The sequence below is a fragment of the Macaca nemestrina genome, chromosome 3 (genome assembly GCF_043159975.1).
Source record: "Macaca nemestrina isolate mMacNem1 chromosome 3, mMacNem.hap1, whole genome shotgun sequence".
In the NCBI taxonomy this organism is placed as follows: Eukaryota; Metazoa; Chordata; class Mammalia; order Primates; family Cercopithecidae; genus Macaca; species Macaca nemestrina.
Window position 1 is genome coordinate 170,878,921 of NC_092127.1, and position 22,603 is coordinate 170,901,523.

Consider the following 22,603-nt stretch of genomic DNA (forward strand, 5'->3'; position numbering starts at 1 on the left):
GGGCTCAGTTATGTGCCCTCAGCCCACTGGACAGCAGCAGAAACTGACAGAATGTATAAATCTCTTCTGGAATACTCTCTTCATTGGCTTCCAGGACCCTACATTCCGCTAGGTCTTGTCTCACAGTGGTCACCCCTTTTCAGCCTCCTTTGCTGGTTCTTCTGAATTCCCAGATCACTTAGCATGAGGGTCCTCTTTGATGGCTGCTCTGTCCACACCCACATGCTCTGATCTGTGATCTCAGCCAGTCTCGCAGCTTTAAATATCATCTATATGCTGACAACTTCCAAATTGATAGCCCCAGCCTGGACCTTTCCCCTGATCCAACTACATACCTGACATCCTCACTTGGATGCCTAATATGCATCTCAGACTTAATACACTCAGAAAGGAAACTCATCTTCCCTCAGTAAAACTGCTCCTGTCCCAGTTCATTAAATGGCAGCTCTATCTTATCTACTGTTAGACTTCAAGCCATGAGTCATTATTGATTCTTCTTTTACTCTTATACCCTACAATCAGTCAGCAAATTGTCTTGGCTTTATGTTCCAAATATATCCAGAATTTTCCCCGGTGCCACCCTGGCCCAAGTTGCCGTCATCCATCATCTCTTGCCAAGATTACTGTGTTGGGCTCCCAACTGGTCTCCTGGCTTCTGCCTTTGCCACTTCAGGCTGTTGCCCAGCTACCAGGCAGAGTGATCCTTTCAATCCATAAATCAGATCATGCCATGCCTCTGCTCGGAACCCTGTAGTGGCTTCTACCGTGGGGAAAAGCCAGCTGGTCCTCAAGGCCTCACTGACCTGGACTCTCCTTGCTCGTTCACAGGTCAGCTCTGCGAGGGGCCTTTTTGCCTGTTTTGTTCACCATTGTATCCCCTGGCTCCTAGCAGGTGCCCGAAAAATGTTTGAATGAATGGAATCAATGATTACAGGATGAATGGTGCCGTTTATTCTCCTCCACCATGGTGGCTCCTCTCTAGAAAAGTCTGAGATTCTCTGTGGGAGGCAGCCAAGGGCCATGCAGGGTTTGAAGCAGGGAAGAGATTGGTGACAAACAGTTTTAGAGCAGTTGTTCTGGGGAGAGTGTGGAGAATGGATTTGGGAGTGCACAGAGAGGATGGAGAGAAAACTAGGGGCAGGTTGTCCAGTAGGAGGAGGTCACTGTAGTTGTCAAGAAAAGAGCTAAAGATGACCTTGGAGTTTAAGGGACAGAAAGCACTGCCAGAGAGGTACTGACATCTGGAACAGGCTCTACCCCACAGGCAGACTCAGTTATCATAAATAAATGTCAGTTTCACCTTATCATTTCCCATATAAGCAAATGATTTTAATAATTATTTGAATAGAAAAGTAAAAATATTTTTTGCATAAAACCCCATTTGGCTGAAAAAAAAATGTTTAAATTGTCTGTCTCATTCAGACTGTATCTCTTCGAGGAAACTGAGAGTTTTTTGCTTTTCTTCAAGAAACATAGGAAAGTACTAATAAATGGCTCAACATATTTTTCTGTAATGCCATCTCTTGCCTCCAAAATGCCAACTTTATAGCTGTACAGTAAAATTTAATATTATCTTGGTGATAATCTAAGAAACAAAACTCTGTGGCCAACTGCCTTTGCAACCCTGAAACAAAATTCTGTCTCTCTTTCTGTCTCTCAATATCTATCTATTTATGCATCCATCCATCCATCATGGTAATATCAATCACTGTTATAGCTCATCAGGTATGTTCCAGACACTGTTCTAGTTCCAGTCACATATGTGACTTCATTTAATTCTTATAACAACCTATGAGGCAGGTTAACTGCTGTAAAAAACTCACCCTAACTTCTCAGTATCTGAACACAATAAAATTTATTTTTACTCAAGTGACTGTTCAGTGGAGATGTTTGGATGGCAGCCTTTCACATGGTGATTGAGAGGCCAAGGCTCCTCTTATCTGATGGCAGCATCATCCCCCAGGGCCTCAGAGTCCTCTGAAGTAACCTCAGCCAGCAGATGGGATAAGAGAGAGTATGGAGGATCGCCCAGAACGTTTTGTTTATTATAAATTTAGAAGGTACAGGTGCAGTTTTGTTACATGGATATACTGCCTAGTGGAGCCATCACCTGAGTAGTTTACATTGTACTCATTAAGTCATTTCTCATCCCTCACCCTCCTTCCACCCTCTCACCCTTCCAAGTCTCCAATGTCTACTATTTCACGCTGTATGTCTGTGTGTACACATTATTTAGCTCCCTCTTATACCTGAGACCATGTAACATTTGAATTTTTGATTCTGGGTTATTTCACTTAAGATAATGGCCTCTAATTCCACCCATGTTTCTGCAAAAGACATGGTTTCATTATTTTTTATGGCTGCATAGTATTCTATTGTATGTATACTCCACGTTTTCTTTGTCCAATCATCCATTGACGATGAACACTTTGATTCATGACTTTGCTATGGTGCATAGTTCCGTGATAAACAAATCTTTTTGGTATAATGATTTATTTTGCCTTGGGTAGACACCCAGTAGTGAGATTACCGGATCAAATGGTAGATCTATTTTTCATTCCTTGAGACGTCCCCATACTGTTTTGCATAGAGGTTATATTAATTTACATTCTCATTAATAGTGTTTAAGCATTTCCATTTCTCTGCATCCTCACCAACATTTGTTCTATTTGACTTTTTAATAATAGCCATTCTGACTGGTGTAAGATGATATCTCACTGTAATTTTCATTTGCATTTCTCTGATGATTAGTGATGTTGAACATTTTCAAATGGTTCTTGGCTATTTGTTTGTTTTCTTTTGAAAAGTGTCTGTTCATGTCCTTTGCCTGACCCAGAAAATTTTTATGGGCCAGGTCTGGAAGTGACACATCATCCCCTCCCTACATTCTATTGGTTAGAGAATTTAATCGCACAGCAAGTCTAACTGCAAGGGAGGCTGGGCTAGAAAGAGCAGTCTGGCTGCGTGGCCAGGAATTGGTTTTAATTGGCACTTATCAATCTCTGCCAAAGGCCAAGTACTCAATTCTACTTTACACATGGGAACACCAAGGTATAGCAGTTTAAGAAACTTGCTCAAAGTTAAATTAGCAATAAACGATGGAGCCAAGATTCAAACCCAACCTATTAGTCTTCAAACTACAGGTTCCTTACATTACAACTACGTTGAAGATACACCAAGGTCAATTTGAGGTGACAACTACTCATCCACATAAATGAAAAAAGGAAAAAAAAGGCAACAATGACTTCCAGCCCCCTCAGGGTGCTCCCGTTTACTTGCTTACTCTCAATCTGCTGTTTCCCCTGAAATGTGCAGCCAAGAAGGCCAGTAGCTCAGCGACTCCCACCCTAAGTGCTTGAGAATTTGAGAGGCAGCTTCAGGGATCCTCCAACTGCAAATACTTGTCTCTAGAGCATGTTGTCCTCTTAACAGGAAGCCAACTTGATAGGTAGGTAGAGTCATGGGGTGGGGGTAGGCTAATTGGAAGGAGGGAAGGGGCTGGTGGCACAAAGGTTTTCAAAGTGGTCCTTCTTGACACATTTAATTTCTGTCTCGGGGGCTATGTTCAGAATGTCACAGCAGATCGCTTATTGTAGGTTCTCTCATGGGGCCAGGGCAGCTGAAAGGGCCCTGATGACTTTGCTTCCTCTCTCTTCTCTCTTACCCACTGGTGGTATGGCTTTGAACAAATCACTGAATCATGCTCTTTGGGCAAAATGAGGAGTTTAGATGTCAAAACATAGAGAGGATCTTAGAACCAAGAGTATCTGATTAAAACTATAGGTCCTCTTTGCACAAAATGCACATACCCACCTAATTTTACAGTTTACAAACCTCCTGATGGGTATCCAGGAACCTCCCATTAAGAAGAGGTGGATTCTAGGCACTTTTCAGCTCTAATGCTCTTGCTTTCCAAAAGCAATACAGAATCGCTCCCCTTGACTCTGCTGCCTCCTATGGAAGGAAACCTTCCAGGCACCCTCTTGGTTCCTGTGTCAGCCTCCCTCTGTGGTTTGCTTGGCGATAAAGCACAGCCCCTCCCCGGAACCCAGGGCACTTGGGATCCCATAGTCACCTGGAACCGTGCCCTAAAAATCAGCTGGCAGCTGGCCTTCTGTGCAGAGGCTTGTGAAAGGGTGAGTCACAGCAGATCGCTCTTCTGATTCACAGGTAGCATTTATTTGACAAAGGAAGTTTAAGGGGCCTTGCTTTCCTTTGTACCATCTAATCTTTAAAAATCACTTGCTCCTTAACTGTCAGCCGAGAGTTTCTGTAGGCAGCAGTCTTTCAGCTGCTCCCTGGGGAGAGAGAAGAGCGCTGGCTGCCAGAGTCCTGCAGCTGTCCTGGGCACAGGAAGGCCACAGCTACTTGTAAAAGGTAAGGGGAACTATAAATACTGTAAGAAACCAGGAGCTTCCAAGTTCAAAGGAAGTCCGGATGTTGTCAAGGTCAGGCTCAGAGGAAAGGGGGTCCAGAGGGAACTTTCCTACTTCCTTCTGAACCTTCAGTAACCTCCACGAATCTCCAGGGAAAAGCCAAATCTCATGACTTGACATGAAAAGCATGTCAAGTCCTCTAAACTCAGGCTTCAATCTGCCTTTCCAGGCCCAAAAACTTGTTAGCTCTGGGAGCCCCCTCAGTGACACCAGATGCAACTCTAGCTTTTCCAGGCACACTCTCTCACAGTGCTGCCCTTTCGTCAGAGACCGCCCTTTTCCTCTTTTCCTTCCGTCTCAATCCAGTCCTTCCTTCAGGCCTGGCTCTAATCCCATGTCCACCTGGAAACTTTTCTAGACCGTTACTCATATTAATAAACCTAGTTTCGGACAGGCGCCGTGGCTCACGCCTGTAATCCCAGCATTTTGGGAGGCTGAGGTGGGTGGATTGCCTGAGCTCAGGAGTTTGAGAACACCCTGGGCAACATGGTGAAACTCCATCTCTATTAAAATACAAAAAATTAGCCATGTGTGGAGGCAAGTGCCTGTAATCCCAGCAACTCGGGAGGCTGAGGCATGAGAATCGCTTGAGCCCGGTATGTGGGGGTTGCAGTAAGCCAAGATTGTACCAGTGCACACCAGCTTGGCTTACAGAGTGAGATTCCATCTCAATAACAACAAAACAAAAAACAAAACCAAACAAAAACAAACTACTTCCTCTTTATTGTGTGTCTGCCATATACCAGGTGCTTCACAAGCCTTATCACATTCAATTTTCTCAACAAGCTTGCAAGGCAAGTATTATCATTCCTATTTTATAAGTGAGGCGATTGTGTTTGAAAGGGTTAATTAAATCTCCTGAGGTCATGTAGTTAGTAAATGGCAGAACAGCAACTCTTATCTAATTGACTTCAAAGATACTGTGTAATGCTGCTGCACTCATGCACCCACCCACCCATTCATCATCCGGCCATTCAGCCCCATCTGCCTGCCATCCTTCCATCCATCCATCCATCCATCCATCCATCCATCCATTCACCCACCCACTCACCCACCCACCTATCCATCCACCTGTTCACCCTACCATCCTTTCAACTGGCCATCTACCCATTTACTTGCCCGTCCCCAGAAGTCTACATACAGCAAGACAGCCCTCTCCCTCCTTCAAAGTCCTGTGGCACTCAGTGTTTGCAGCACCACCCCCCAATGTTGGCCCAGTGAAATACCTCTCCTTTTCTAGTTTAGGCACTTTTTTTTTTTTTTTTTTTTTTTTTTTGAGATGGAGTCTTGCTCTGTCACCCAGGCTGGAGTGCAATGGCGTGATCTTGGCTCACTGCAACCTCCACCTCCTGGGTTTATGCCATTCTCCTGCCTCAAGCTCCCAAGTAGCTGGGACTATAGGTGCCCATCACCACGCCCAGCTAATTTTTTTGTATTTTTAGTAGAGACGGGATTTCACCGTGTTGGCCAGGACGGTCTTGATCTGACCTGGCGATCGGCCCGCCTCAGCCTTCCAAAGTGCTGGGATTACAGGCGTGAGCCATCGCGCCCGGCTAACAGACTGGAAGCTCTAAGAACTGGGATCTGGTGTCCCTCACAAAGCCTAGCCCAGCACTTTGGCGACATTGACTGCTCAGTGACAACTGGCTAATGACTGAGCACTCACCCTGCTTTCATTTGCAGCCACCTCCCAGGAGCAAGAGGCAAGGTGGCTGGGCTTAAACGAGGCCATTCAAGAAATGTCAGCAGATGAAGGGTCTTTTGCCAAGGTCCTGAGCCAGTGTCTCCTGGAACCCAAAGAAACCCTAATTTCAAACTCTTTCAAAATCTTTTGACAGGGACATACTGCTGTCAAGAAAATCCTGTAATGAGCGTGGAGCTTTAGCCTTGAGATTGTAATCACAGGAAATGTAGTGTTCAGTGTCCTAAGAAACCATATTCTTTTTCTTTCCATTCTGCCTGCCTACCCCTGTGTATTACAATGGAAACCTCTGGTGGGTGGAATACAAATCCAAAATACTCTTCAATAGCAGCCAAGGTGGTCTTTGTAAAAAGTTCCTAAAGACCCCTGTGCTATGTGGCACAAAGAAGAGGAATGATAAAAGCAGCAGTTATCTGAAACCGAATCTGTTCCTATTCACACATATGAACAGACAAGCAGTTGTATTTACAGGCATCTCTACAAACACACATACACACACAGTGTACATCTGTGTGTGCATGCATTGCTGTGGTCCCCACCCACACACTTGCCCGTCCAGATTGAGTTCTCCTTTTTCTAGTCCTGCTCACACTTTGTGCATTATTTTTGCCACAATGTACGATCTTTTGTTTACCTGAATACTTCCTCCACTAGACCAAGAACTTCTTGAGAGGAATAACTATGTCATCATCGTCATCATTGTCATTGTAGTAACAGTTAACATGTGTCACAGCTAACTATCGACATGGTTATCTTTTCTTTGTACATTGTTAGACTTCATCCTGCCAAAACAATGCTATACTCTTACAGTTCTTGGGTGCCATTTTGTTCTTTGAAGTCCTTTGCATATTTCAGCAAGGTCTATCTTAGTTTTATTTAATTTTCTTAAAGTTTTATTTAAAAAAGAAAAGCAACTATTTGGGAGGAATGTTAGGCTCTCCCTATTTTTTCCTTTTGTTGAATTTGTCATCCTAGAGACACTTTTGAATTGGATTGTAAAAACTACCAATGCCATGTCAAAATAATAGCTAGAGTGGGTAGGGAGATAAAAAGACCTAGATTTGAAATGGCTTCTAACATTTCAAAAGGCTCTGTGATTTTGGGCCAGTCCCCGCACCACTCCAAGCCTCAGTTTTAACACATGTGAAGTGGTTTCTTTTGGTGGGTGGTGGGAGAACTAGGGAGGACCTAGGCCCAATGTCTAGCATGGTATGTGGCACCAAGTGGGTGTTTAATAAATTGTGGTTATTGTTACTATTATTTTCATGGTCAACACTCACCCTTTGATACTGGAGAGTAATATAAGCTAGGATTTAGTATGAATGTACGTCATGGCAGTTTTTGATTATCTGAAAATTATTAGCCAGTGCTCCCCAAGGCAGAGAACTACTTCTCTTCTCATAAATTCAGAAAGTGCTTAGTATTAGAACATGAACCTGCTCTCCAAGAGATATAAGGATACTCAAACATGTTGTCACTGGAGGCCTGAGGAGCTTTGTAGGCGGAGGAAAGCAGTAGACAGTCTTGGAAATGTCTCTTTGGTATGTCAACAGTGAGAAGAAACTGTGAGAAGATTTGGGAATGATCATAACAAAGGTTTCTGATGGGCAGTTGGGTGGATTGCCCAGTGTTTCACCAGCCCAGCATACACTGGTAGCCTGAAGAAGCAAGGTGATGATGAGGCTAGCCATAGCCTAAGATCTGAGGTTGGGCTCCAGGGCTCCTGCCAAGTGCCTTGGGCAGTCACAAGATGGCTATGGGCCTGAGAGATAAGAGGCTGACACAATAATTTTTAATCTCTTACTGCCTTCTCAATACTGGACTTATGGAACAAAGAGATGGTAGCAAAGACCCAGTCTCCAAGATTCTTTACTAGGAGACCCACTTGGAAGAAGCCCAGGGGAATCTCCTGGGATTCTGGGTAACCCTTGCTCCAATGCTGTCAGTCACCATAGCCTTTGTCTCAGCCTGCACAGTTTCTCTACCCCTACCTTAGTGTGAACAAGTTCATTCAGGTGGTTTTGTATGCCTGGGAAGGATGAAGAAGTTTTTATTGAGGGTGAAAAACTGGAGAGGCAATTTGAAGCCAAAGGCATTGCGTGGCCAAAATTCTCAACAAGATTAGCACACAGGCTCCCAGGAGGATGGAGGATAAATTCAACTCTGACCTGGTTCCCTGGTGACCAAGAAAGAAACTTGAAGGGAGAGTTCTGGAGATGGCAACCACCAGAGGCACCTCTGGTCCATTCCCAATGTTTTGAATTTAGAGAACATACTTGGGTGCTGCTCATACTTTCCCTAAGATGCATGGTGGCCTAAGATGCATGGTTGCCAGGCATTGTAGGGGAAGTATGAGCAGCACATGTTTCTCCAAATTCAAAACCATGAAGAGTATTTCTTCTCAGTTGATTAATCCCCACCCCCATCTTCCTGTCTTATATCTCCCCCATCTAGCTATTATTTTGATACTGTATTGCCAATCTTTACACTTCAGTTCAAAAAGTATGCCCCTTTTATTTCTCAGAGATGACAAGTTCTTTTGCATAAAAGTGGAAAAATAGGATTGGCTAATATTTCTACCAAATAGCTTTTTTTTTTTTTTTTTTTTAAATAAATGTGCTTTTTATCTTGGAATAAGACATTCCAAATTGTTCTGATTATTCTGTTCAAAATGTTTGAATGTTCGAAACGTTTTTCAGGAGACGTTCAATCTGAAACCAAACATTTTCCCTCATTCGTTTCAATAGGTGTTTCTCTAACATATGGCAAGCCATTGTCACTGATGAGCGTTTAGAATTAATCACTCCTCATGCCTTTAATTAAATCTTCAAGTTGGAAACTATGAGATACTTTATTCAAAATACCCAAAGAAAAAATGAGCAGGCTTCATTTCTTGTTGTAACAATGCCAGTTTTCCATAATCTGAACTTCACGTGACACCAGTGGACCAGAACCTTTCTTCAAAGCAGTGTATGTATTTTTATAGCCTAGATGCTCAAGATGACGACAGAGGATTATCTTCGGTCATTAAAGATGTTGGAACATTCTTTATTACAGATGGAAAAAATAGCCCTGCGGTTAGTTATGATCTATGCTTGAAGCTGATTTGAGTTGTCTTTTGTTGTCACAAGGTGTGGACTCCAGCTGTGGATTGTACAGGATTAGTACCTACGTTCTTCAGGAACAATATTTAAAAGCAGATTAGATACGTGACTCACACATTCGGCAGTCGTATTTTGCAGTAAATTGAGAGTCATGTTTGATCATAAAAAATTCAAATATACTTACAAAGAGAAAACGATCTGTATTCTCTTTCATGAGCAAGCTGTTTTTTTTTTCGTTGTTGTTTTTCCAAGGAAAATTTTTGGATACATTGCTTTTGGGATATATAGTATGCTATATTTTCTTATTCCACACTCTTTTGTCTGTTTTATTTAAAAAAAGTCAATGTCGTTTTTAATGCATACATCCTTTTCTTCTAGAATATGAATAAATAAATGGTTACAAGAAACACTGGCATAGCCACAAGATGCCAATGTCAAAAGCAATCTAGTTTGACAGTAAAGCTTTTGGTTTAAGCTTTGTCTCTTAAGCACAGAATGTACAATGCTAAATTTAAGACAAAGATGCAAAACTACATGTAATTAAGGGTCTAATTCCAGCTTTGACGTGACGTTTGGCTGCTGACAACTTTCAAGCCCTGCGACTGTCCTTTCCTTTTGTTTCCACATCTGGACAAGCTGATAAGAAAACCCCAGTGCACCAGTGAGAAGTTCAAACCATGCAATGTCCAGTCTGTGTGCAGGAGCCCTCCACTCAGTCCCACACTTTAACTGCAATAAAAACCCCAAGCTAGGCCGGGCACGGTGGCTCACGCCTGTAATCCCAGCACTTTGGGAGCCCAAGGCAGAAGGATCACGAGGTCAGGAGATCGAGACCTTCCTGGCTAACACAGTGAAACCCCGTCTCTACTAAAAATACAAAAAAAAAAAATTAGCCAGGTGTGGTGGCGGGCACCTGTAGTCCCAGCTACTTGGGAGGCTGAGGCAGGAGAATGGCGTGAACCTGGGAGGTGGAGCTTGCAGTGAGCCAAGATGGTGCCACCGCACTCCAGCCTGGGAGACAGAGCGAGACTCCGTCTCAAAACAAAACAAAACAAAACAAAACACCAAGCTAGTCTCCTTTCCCTGCTTTCTTAAGCCATTTATGGACTTCCTTAGGATCCTACTCTGCTCTTTCTAGAAAGCCTCATTATGTAAGAAACCTTTCCATACCCTCTTGTTATGTATGTGTGGCATCATCAGTTTTGACATCTGAACCAAATTTTGGGTTGAGGGGAGTCCATCCTGCCTCTGCAGGGTGATAAAACAGTAGAGTGTGATTTCATTAAAACATCTTAAATATATATACATATCAATCATTACACATGTGAGCAGGAAAAACAGCCACAAAGAAATACACTAAAATATTCATAGTGATTATCTGGGCAGTAGGATATGGGTGCTTGCTTTCCTCTTCATGTTTCTCTGTATTTTCTAAAATTTCTGCTATAGAGGTACATTTTTTTATAAGCAGAAAGCAATGTAACATGGAAGTGACTAAAAAATGTTCTGCCTTAAGAAAAAAGAATTAAAATGCTCAACTCATTTTTATTAGTTTTTAAACACTTGCGTAATCCTGAATTACAAATACAAAAAAAAAATCAACCTTACATGATCTATTCTTCCTCTCTCTTATAAAGAAAATGAAGGAAACCTAAGGAGAAGCTAAGTTTCACTTTTTAGTAAAGTTGTAATCTAATCTTTGAAACTATTTGGATGTAAGTCAGCATGGGAAAACATACTTCTGCTAAAAATACCATTATCCTCAGGACTTAAAGGCTGAACCAAACTCATTTAAACCTAGAACCACTTAAAATGTTAATTAAAAAGGTATTAACGTCAGCATCCTGCATGTGGCCATTCCCTGTCTTGCAGATTTTTACCCTAGGAACACTAGGTCCTATTCTGTAAATTTCCTTTTAGATAGATCAGGGTGGCGAAAAGACAGAAACTATGTGGGCCAGACACACATGACCTCCCAGTAGAAGAGGTTTTATTTCCCCCATCTTAGAGGTGAGAGAACTGACATCCAAGGTGACATCACTAGGAAGCTGCAGAGAACCAGGCAAGCTGACTTGAAAGCCTCACTTTGTTACCCAGCCCCGCTTACCTCTAGAGAACCCCAATTCAACCTGATTTAAAGGGGCTCCACAAATAATGATTGGATAAGAGCAATGGTCCTCAAACTTGGACTTGCACCAGAATCACCTAGACAGCTGGTGAAACACAGAATTCTGTATTCCAGCCCCAGAGATTCTGATTCATTAGGTCTGGGATGGTGTCTGACAATTATCTCTAACATTTCCCAGGTGATGCTGATGCTGCTTCCCAGGGACCACACTGAAAACCAGTGAGTGACAGCAAGAACCTCTGGGCTTTCCAAGGCAGGCAGTTCAAGACCCGGATCCTAGAGGCCCGAAGTATTTATCTAATTTATTTGATGCTTAAGGCTGCCGGAGGGCCTGTGTAGTCGCTGAGCCTTCCCGTCTCAGACAGCACATCTTCACACATCAGAACTTCCCTCCAAAGGTGCTAGGCTTACTCCATTGTCCTCTATTGGCTAGTTAGCTACCCCTTTGGTGAAGTTTTACCAGGTCAATGACTCACTTGAGGGCCAGGAAATATCTTCTCTCGTTTCAGCCCTCAAAAGCCTACATAGAAATAGTACTCTCAAGGGAGGTGTTATAAGGCTGGGGAAAGTGAAGAGAGGAACTTAAGTCTACTCAGACCAGTCGCAGGAGACCAGAGGCCTGTCCCAAGGACAGAAACAGATTGCAGTGTGGGTACTTGGCTACTTGCTAGCTGGGACACTGGTCTTGGGCAGTTTGTTGAGCCACCTTATCTGGGAAATGAAGCTTTTCCTTGGCTGTCCTTTGGGAAACAATGAGGATTAATTATCGTCTGATGCTGTTAGTATGGAGGAGAAACCTGCTCAGTCTCTGAGCCACATTGCCTCTTTCAGTTCCCAGAGTAGCTTTCCCTAAATGGTTGGAAACTGTAAGGAAATTAAAGAGAGTTTCAAGAAACTGGGTGAAAAATGTTATTCCAGAGGGTAAAAAGGTTATGTTCTGACGACCAGTTTTAGTTGGCATGTGGTAAGATGCCTTCTTAAGTAGTGCTTAGGAAAATGTCATTGAATAAGCCCCAAATAAATGTGGGATGATCCCAATTTAGAAACTGAGAATTTAAGAATCTTCTACTTGGCTGCGTTCGTGTTGAATATCTTAAGGTCTCAGTTTTTCCCTTCCCTTTCTGTTCTTTCCTGTCAAACCTAGAGAAAGTGAGTATACTAGTTTGCTCTTCTGCAGAGCTTAACTTTTGGCCCAGTGGAATTCTGGGTAAGTGTTCCGCCATCTCAGAAATGGCCAGCTAAGGCTGCTGGGGATTCCTTAGCCCTGGCACGTCCAGAGGGAAGCCCTTACCTAGCTACACCAGCAAGATTTCCCACTCGGCCACAGGCCAGGGGATGAGTCAAAACTCTGGGCTGCAGCCAAACCCAGCGTGGACCTGCCACCACACTCAGCAAGTCCCACACAACCTGCTGACGACAGTTGCTTAGGTCTTGCCAAGGGAACAATATGTAAATTCTAAGCTGGAGTGAGAGTAGTGCATGTCTGCATGTTCAGTCCTGCCAAGCTATCAGACCACATCTTGCATGTCATGAATGGATCTGTGACGAAAAACAAATCAAGTTCCATCATGCCATATCTCTTAGGGACCCATCCCCAGGGCCCTTCTTATTCCACTGGATCTTAAGATCCTCTGTATTATGGCCTGAGATTTTGCAGTTTTGACTTAGTCCAAAACCCAAGTAAGCACCTAGCAGACCAAGCAAGTGCCCCAGGTGGTGCTGGGAAGCCTGGAAACAGGAACCCGGGGAAAAGAAAGTGAAGGACTCGGGGAAAGAAAGGTAGACAGATGGTGAAGGCACAGGCAATGAGAAAAAAGTGTGTGTTTTCAAGAAGTCTTGCCTTGGGGCTGCAAGCAGCAACCTGATCCCAACTGTCTGGCACGCCTAGGTGGGTATGCCCAGCACCAGGTGTGAAGTAACCTGGAGAGCCTTGTAAGAGCCTGCAGCATCTCCACCCCTTCTCCCAGAGTTCCTTTTTTGCTCTCAGGTGCAGTTAGAAGGCCAGGACTGTGCCTTAGAGCTTTCCTTGATTAGATGCTATTTGTATTTATTGATATTGTTGAAGGAGGCTCCTGGTAGTTTCATTTTACTCCAGAAACTCTTAGGAGCAGCAGAAACTACCATTTGAGAACGTGTTAGAAATGCCGAATCTCAGGTCCCACACTAGATCCACTGAATCAGCATGTGAAGATGAGAAGCTCCCAGTATTCTTGGGAACATGAAGGACTAACCGTACTGTTTTAAGACCTAGCTCCCAAACATGGCTATACTTTGGATCACTTGGGGAGTTTTAACATATGCTAGGCTCCACCCCCAGACATTCTGATTTGATTTAATTGATAGGGGTTGTGGCTTGGGTATCAGGACTTAAAAATGATTCCAAGGGATATCAGTATGCCATAAAGTTTGAGAATTATAGCCTAAAATACCTTTAGATTTTTCTCGAGACCAGTGTTTCTTAAATGGTGATGGGGATTGAAATAACCTGGAGATCTTATAAAAATTCACAATCTCATTCAGTAGGACTGGAGCAACTGAGATTCTTCAGTTCTAATGGGGTTTCTGATAATGCCAATGATGCTGGTCCAAGGGCTAGATTTTGAGAAGCAAGACTGTAAGGCATATGAGAGTGACCATCTGAAGGAAAGGCAGTGAAATAAACTCAGGAAAAAAGGAGCCAGGCGGCAGGGTAATATGGAAAAAAGACCTCAAGATTCATGGTTGAGTAGACCTCGGTTCTGGTTCTTCCCCTACCACCTGTGGAATCTTGAACAAATTACATAATCTTTCCTTTCCTTTTTCCTTCCTTCTTCCCTTCCCCCTCCCCTCCCTGTCTCTTTCCTTTCCTTCCTCTCTCTCCCTCCACACCCCCCATCTCTCCCTCCGCTCCCCTTCCCTTCTTTTTCTCTTACAGGGCCCTGCTCTGTTGCCCAGGTTGAGGCGCAACTGCCTCTTCAGCCTCATGGGTTCAAGCAATCCCCCGACCTCAGCCTCTTCAGTAGCTTGGACCACAGGCACGTACGACCACGACCTGTTAATTTCTTGTAGAGACAGAGTCTCATTGTTTCCAAGGCTAGTCTTGAACTCCTGGGCTCCAGCGATCCTCACACCCCGGCCTTTCAAAGTGCTGAGATTACAGGCATGAGCTACCATGTCCAGACAAAAAAAAAAATCTATCTGATTATCAGTGTCCTCAATTTAAAAATGGGGGTAAGAGGCCAAGAGCAGTGGTTCAGACCCGTAATCCCAGCACTTTGGCAGGCCGAGGCTGGTGGATCACTTGAGGCCAGGAGTTAGAGACCAGCCTGGCTAACATTGCAAAACCCTGTCTCTATTAAAAAGTACAAAAATTAGCCAGTTGTGGTGGTACACGCCTGTAATCCCAGCAATCCCAGCTACTTCAGAGGCTGAGGCACAAGAATCACCTGAACCCAGGAGGCAGAGGTTACAGTGAGCCAAGATCGTGCCACTGCACTCCAGCCTGAGAGGCAGAGAGAGGCTCTGTCTAAACAAACAAACAAAACCAAAACCAACCAACCAACCTAACAAACAAACAGGCCCAGTGCGGTGGCTCACGCCTGTAATCCCAGCACTTTGGAAGGCCAAGATGGCCAGATCACCTCAGGTCAGGAGTTCGAGACCAGCTTGACCAATATGATGAAACCCCGCCTCTACTAAAAATACAAAAATTAGTTGGGCATGGTGGTGGGCGCCTGTAATCCCAGCTACTCAGGAAGCTGAGACAGGAAAATCGCCTGAACCCAGGAGGCAGAGGTTGCAGTGAATCAAAATTTCACCATTGCACTCCAACCTGGACAACAAGAGCAAAACTCCGTCCAAAAAAAAAAAAAAAAAAAAAGAGAGAGAGAGAGAGATGCCTAATAGAACTATGTAAAGATATAAAGTGGCCTTTCCCAGCATTTCCTGTAGAATAACACCAAAACAAGTAAATAAAATAAATTCTACAACTATAGTTCTACAAACTATAATTCAATAAAACGTTCTTGAAATAAACAAATTTGAAATTACATGTTGAAAGTGTACACAATGAACCTCAAAATATGAACACAAAACAACAAACAGAAAGATACATTTTAGTTATTACTTGGCTTGAAGGAAAGGAAAAAAAATCCTTAGAAAATCTAGGCAAAAACACCAAGTGATTTATACGGGAAAGAAAATTAGATGACCATCTAATCTTAAGCCAGAGAAAAACAGAATAACATATTTAAGATACACAAAGAAAGAAAATGTGAGCCAAGGATTTTACATGTAACTAAACTTACTTTCAAGAAAGAGTACATGCAAGCTGTTATCGACATATAAACTTAAGAGATTATTTTCTCCCTTAAGCCCTTCTTGAGGTATCTAAATAGAAAACAAGCTTCAGACAACCAAAATGACTGGGATGACATTGATGTAAGTAATGATGGTGGGTATTCAATATAATTACTTGTAGAAGTAAGACTAAGGGGTTAAACGGACTAGGATACAGTCTGCTCTGGCTATATGCTCTGACAATGTAGACATAGTGCAAAACTGGGAAGAACATATGATAGAGACATTTACAAACTCTTCTGTTGGGGTGAGTTTTGTTATCTTAAGACTATTATATGTGAATTGTTGGGTAAAGCAAATGAATGATTATAGATATTTTACCCCATCACCTCTTGTATTCTTGAAAACTATGATTATCAGTATGCAGAAAAAATTATATATATATATATATATGAAAGCTTAAGTAAAAATATAAAGTCTGTATTTGAATTTGAAATTGCCTCTGAGCACCTGAAAAGGCCTAATAACAATGACCAACCTACTAGCAATGATTAGCCCTAAGAATCAGATTGTGGCCTTAAAATATTGTTTACTACTAAAAGATACCATGACTTATTCGAGAATTGACTAATTTCAGGTTTTGGGTAGAAAGCGTAAAAGATAATCTTGGAACATCTTGTCATACCAGATGGCAAGTAAGCTTTCAATGACGACTAGAGTCATGACAAAAAAAACTTTACTCCTTGAAGTGGCTGTCACTGACTGAAGATGGGGAAGCTTGAACCTCAATAAGGATAAAAACTGCACTGGAATGAAACCCATAACATATCATGTTTAACTGCATAAGTTCACAATGATATTAAAAAAAAAAAACTGACCACCTTTGAAGAAGAATAAGAAACCAACTCATTGTCTTGAAAACTGACAATAAAGGGAAAGCCCTTTATTTGTCAGGATTAAGCAAATCCTGGCTTTCCTGTATGTACTCGTCTTAGTCCATGTTGTTCTGCTATAACAGGATACCTGAGACTGGGTAATTTATAAAGAACAGAAATGTATAGTTCTGGAGGCTGGGAAATTCAATATCAAGGTGCTGGCATTTGGAGAGGACCTTTTTGCTATGTCATCTGATGGTGGAAGGGCAAAGAGTACTCACCCCAAAAGCCCTTTTAGTAAGGCAATAAACCCATACATGAAGCTGGAGCCCTCATAGCGTAATCATCTCTTAAAGTCCCCACCTCTCATACCATTATATTGACAATTATATTTCTTTCTTTTGAGACAGAGTCTTGCTCTGTTGCCCAGGCTGCAGTGTGGTAACACAATCACAGCCCACTGCAGTCTCCACTTCCTGCACTCAAGTGATCTTCCCACCTTAGCCTCCTGAGTAGCAAGGACCATAGGCGTGTGACACTATGTCTAGTTAATTTTTAAAAGTGTTTTGTAGAGACAGGGTCTCACTATGTTGCCCAGGGTGGTCTCAAACTCCTGGGCTCAAGTGTATCTCCTGCCTTAGCCTCCCAAAGTGCTGGGATTACAGGTGTAAGCCACTGCACCTGGCCTGGAAATTAAATTTCAACATGAGTTTTGGAGGGTACAAGCATTCAAATCATAGCAGTACTGTCCTAAATTATTAAAATGCAATTGACCAGTTCACAATACTAACATACTAAAAGAGAAAACTTATATGGTTATCTCAATGGATACAGAAAAGTCATTTTTACAAAATTCAACCTTAGTTCCTAAAAAACAAAAAACAAAACAAAACAAAAACTGTCAGCAAACTTGGAATAGAAAGGAAATTCCTTAACCTTACAAAAGATTGAAGCCTGCTGCTCATATGTAATGGAGAAAGAATAAGTGCTTTCCTTCTTAGATTAAGAACTTGTGAGGGATGTCACTCTTACAGTGCCTACTCAATGTTTTCTTGGAACTTTTAGCAATGCAAAAAGATAAGAACAAAACAAAAGGCATTGATATTGGAAAGGAAGCAGTAAAATTGCCTTTATCGACAGACAATATTACCGTTTATGTAGACAATGTTAGATAATCTACAAAAAAAAACCTACTAGAACTAATAAGTAAGTTTATCAAGGTTTCTGGTTATAAGATCAATATACTAAAATCAATTGTATTTCTATAGAACAATCCAAAATTGAAATTAAACAACAGCACTTATAATAGCATCAAAAATATGAAACCCAGGGAAAATTCTGACAAGGGATGTTCAAGACCAGTACATTGACAACAAATGCAGAGATATACCATGACAACATTGCTAAGTGAAATGGAAAAAGACCTAAATAGAGAGACATACTATGTTCATGGATTGGAAGAGTCAGTATTGTTAAACTGTTTAGACTTTCTTGTGGAGATTGACAAACTGCTTCTATAATCACATGTCAAAAGCTGAGCTAAGAGAGTGCTGATCAGCCAGGAATCAGAATGGCTGATTAAGGCAAGAAAACTAAAATGAAAGTAAGAGTCAAGCCTTTAGTCACTTGCTGTACTATGATAGTATAAGCAGTATGCCACCTCCCTTTCATTTATTTTCCCTGAAAAACAGCTCTGGTTGAGGATCAGGTGGATCAGTGCAGTTGTGGGGAATGGTCTCAATGCCAAAGGAGCCCTGCCCTACAAAAGGCTCCTGATGTATTAGGGACCTGGGGACCAGGAGGTGAGAGAAGGGAAGGGGTAGGAGAAAAAAAATATCAAGTATTGGGTTAGTGTGGAGAAAAGCATCAAGTGTCCCCTCCTCTTCCTACCTAGATAAGGAGATCTTAGCAGAGGCACCTGAGGAAGGCCTCTGCAGAAAACCCCTGCAGAAGGCTTCTAATAAAGAGGCCTCCAGGCAACATGCTACCCAACTTCAAACTATACTACAAGGCTACAGTAACCAAAACTGCATAGTACTGGTACAAGAACAGACACATAGAACAATGGAACAGAATAGAGAACTCAGAAATAAGGCCACACACCTACAAACCATCTTATGTTTGACAAACCTGACAAAAACGAGGAATGGGGAAAAGATTCCCTATTTAATAAATGGTGCTGGGAAAACTGGCTAGCCATATGCAGAAAACTGAAACTGGACTCCTTCCTTACACCTTACATAAAAATTAACTCAAGATGGATTAAAGACCTAAATGTAAAACCCAAAACTATAAAAACCCTAGAAGAAAATCTAGGCAATACCATTCAGGAAATAGGCATGGGCAAAGATTTCATGACAAAAATGTCAAAAGCAATTACAACAAAAGCAAAAATTGACAAATAGGATCTAATTAAACAAAGACCTTCTGCACAGCAAAATAAACTATTATTAGAGTGAACAGACATCCTACAGATTGGGAGAAAATTTTTGCAATCTATCCATCTGACAAAGGTCTAATATCCAGAATCTACAAGAAACACAAACAAATTTACAAGAAAACAAACAAACACACCCATTTAAAAAGTGGGCAAAGGACATAAACAGATACTCCTCAGAAGAAGACATACATGTGGCAAACAAACATCAAATAAAGCTCAACATCACTGATCATTAGAGAAATGCTAATCAAAACCACAATGAGATACCATCTCATGCTAGTCAGAATGGTGACTATTAAAACATCAAAAGTAACTGATGCTGGTGAGGTTGTGGAGAAATAGGAATGCTTTTACACTGTTGATGGCCGTGTAAATTAGCTCATCCATTGTAGAAGACAGTGTGGTGATTCCTCAAAGACCCAGAGACAGAGATACCATTTGACCTAGCAATACCATTACTGGGTATATACCCAAAGGATATTATCTTTCTATAATAAAGATACATTCATGCATATGTTCATTGCAGCACTATTTACAATAGCAAAGACGTGGAATGAAACTAAATGTCCATTAATGATAGACTGGATAAAGAAAGAGTGGCACATATATGCCATGGAATACTATGCAGCCATAAAAAGGAATGAGATCATGTCCTTTGAAGGGACATGAATGGAGTTGGAAGCCATTATTCTTAGCAAACTAATGAAGGAAAAAAAAAACCAAACACCACAGGTTCTAATAAGTGGGAACTGAACAGTGAAAACACATGGACACATAGCAGGGAGCAACACACACTGGGGTCTGTCGCAGGTCGGGGAGGAGGGAGGGAGAGCATCAGGAAGAACAGCTAATGAACGCTGGGCTTAAAACCTAGGTGATGGGATGATCTGTGCAACAAACCACCATGGCAGACACTTACCTATGTAACAAACATCACATCCTGCACATGTATCCCTGAACTTAAAATAAAAGTTGAAGGAAAAAAAAGATGACTCCCCTGTAAGAAAAAATAAAGAGGACTCCAAATGGAGGTACTTAGGTGAGGAATGCATACATGTGTAAGAGCATGGTCAGCCAGATGGGCCTGAGTCTGTGACTGCAAGTCCCTTCAGGGACTGCAATGCTCTGGCTGTGCACCAAGTCTGATGTGGGGGTAGTCAGCTTCCTCCTTTGAGACCTACAAGGTAAAGCCTTTGTAATTGCCTATAGTAGGACCTGAAAAATCACATGTAGACTTTGGCCAGGAGCCAGACTCCTTAATAAAGAGATGCAGAGAATCCACAATAGCCAAAACTACTCAAAAAAAAAAAAAAAAAAAAAGAAAGTTGGAGGGCTAAAACTACCTTATGTCAAATTCACAGGCATGAAGTTGTCCATAGTATTTCCTGCAGTTTATTATCTCTCTCATTTCTGATATTGGTAATATTTCTCTTTTCTCTTTTTTCCCCTGATCAGTCTGGATAGAGGTTTACTAATTATACTGACTGCATTGAAGAACCGAATTTTTGTTTTAATGACAAAAATTTTGTTTTTGTTTCTATTTCATTGACTTCTGCTCTGATCTTTATTATTTCCTTTATTCTACTTACTTTTGGGTTTAATTTTCTCACTTTTTTCTAGTTTGAAAAATGTGATAAGAACACTTAACATGAGACATACCCTTTGAACAAAATTTTAAGTGTATGATACAGTATTTTTGACTATAGCACAATGTTGTGCAGCAGATCTCTTGAACTTATTTATCTTGCATAACTGAAACTTTATACTATTGAAAAACAACTCTTCATTTCACCCTCCCCCATCCCTGGCAACCACCACTCTGCTTCTGAATTTGACTATTTTAGATACCTTATATAAGTGGAATCATGCAGTCTTTCTGTGACTGGCTTATTTCACATAGTGTAATGTCATCAAGGTTTACTCATGTCACAGATGGCAGGATTTTCTTCCTTTTTAAGGCTGAATAATATTCCACTGTATGTATATACTACCTTTCTTTATCTATTCATCCATTTAAGTTGTTTCCATATCTTGGCTATTAGGAATAATGTTTCAGTGAATACGAATGTTCCAATCTCCTTGAGATCCTGATTTCAGTTCTTTTGGATAAATATCCATAAGTGAGATTGCTGGATCATATGATAGTTCTATTTTAACTTTTTGAGGAACCTCCACACTGTTTTCCAAACAGCTGCACCATTTTACATTCCTACGAACAGTGTACAAGGGTTCCGGTTTCTCCACATCATTGCCAACACTAATCTTTTTTTTTTTTTTTTTTTTTTTTTTGATAATAGACACCTTGACAAGTAGAAGGAGACATCTCATTGTGGTTTTAATTTGCATTTCCCTGATGATTAGTGATGCTGAGTGTCTTCATATGTCTGTTGACCATTTGTATGTCTTCTAGTTTTTAATAGAAACCAAGATCATTGATGTGAGATCTTTCCCCTTTTCTCTAATAATATAGGTATTTATAGTAGAAATTTCCTAGTGAATACTGCTTTGACTGAATTTCAAAAATTTTGATGTTTTATTTCCATTTTCATTCAGTTCAAAATACTTTCGAGCTTCTCTTTTGATTTATTCCTTGACCTATGGGTTATTTAGCAATCTGTTAGTATTCTCAATAGTTCAAAATTTTTCCAGATATCTTTGTTATCAATTTCTAATATTACTCATTGTAATCAGAGCACACAGTTTATATGGCTTGAATCATTGTAAAATTGTTGAGACCTGTTGTGTGGCCCCAAATATATTCTATACTCATAGAAGTTCTGTCTGCGCTTGAGATTAATGTATATTTTGCTGTTGTTGGGTGGGGTGTTCTATAAATGTAGTTAGATTTAGTTGGTTAATAATGTTGTTCTTCTGTATCTAAGATTAGTCAGATTTTAACACCCCTTTATCAATTATTGGTGGAATAGGTAGAACAATCTAGAAGAAATAAGAACTACAGATTTTTCTATTTACTCATTCCACCAATAATTGATAAAGGGTTGTTGAAATCTGACTAATTGTAGATGTGTCTCTTTTTCCTTGCACTTCTATCAGTTTTGCTCCATATATTTAGAAACTCTTATGTGCATAAATGTTTAGGACTATGCCTTCTTGATGAATTCACCTTTAACATGATAATGCTTGCTGCTTTGAAATCTCTCTGGCTTACTTTTGCTTAGTGGTAGCATGATCTTCTCTCACCCTTTTACTTTTAACCTCATTGTGCCTTTATATTAAAATGGGTTTCTTGAAGGGAGATTATAGTTAGGTCTCATCTTTTTTAATCCAATCTGACAATCTCTGCCTTTTAATTGAAATTTTTGTATTTAGGTTTTTTATTTAATGTGATTATTGATACGGTTGAGTTTTAATCTACCATGGTGGGTTTTTTTCTATTTTCTCCGTCTATTTTTTGTTTCCTTTTTATTCTTTTTACACCATCTTTTGAAAACATGTTTTTATGATTCCATTTTATCTCCTTTAGTAGTTGTAACTCTTTGTTGTTTTATTTTAGTGGTTATTTGAAGATTTAAAAAATATACATCTTTAACTTATCACAGTCTACCTTCAAGTGGTATACCATGCATATATAGAATAAGAACCTTATGTCCAGACTTGGTGTCCCATGCCTGTAATCCCA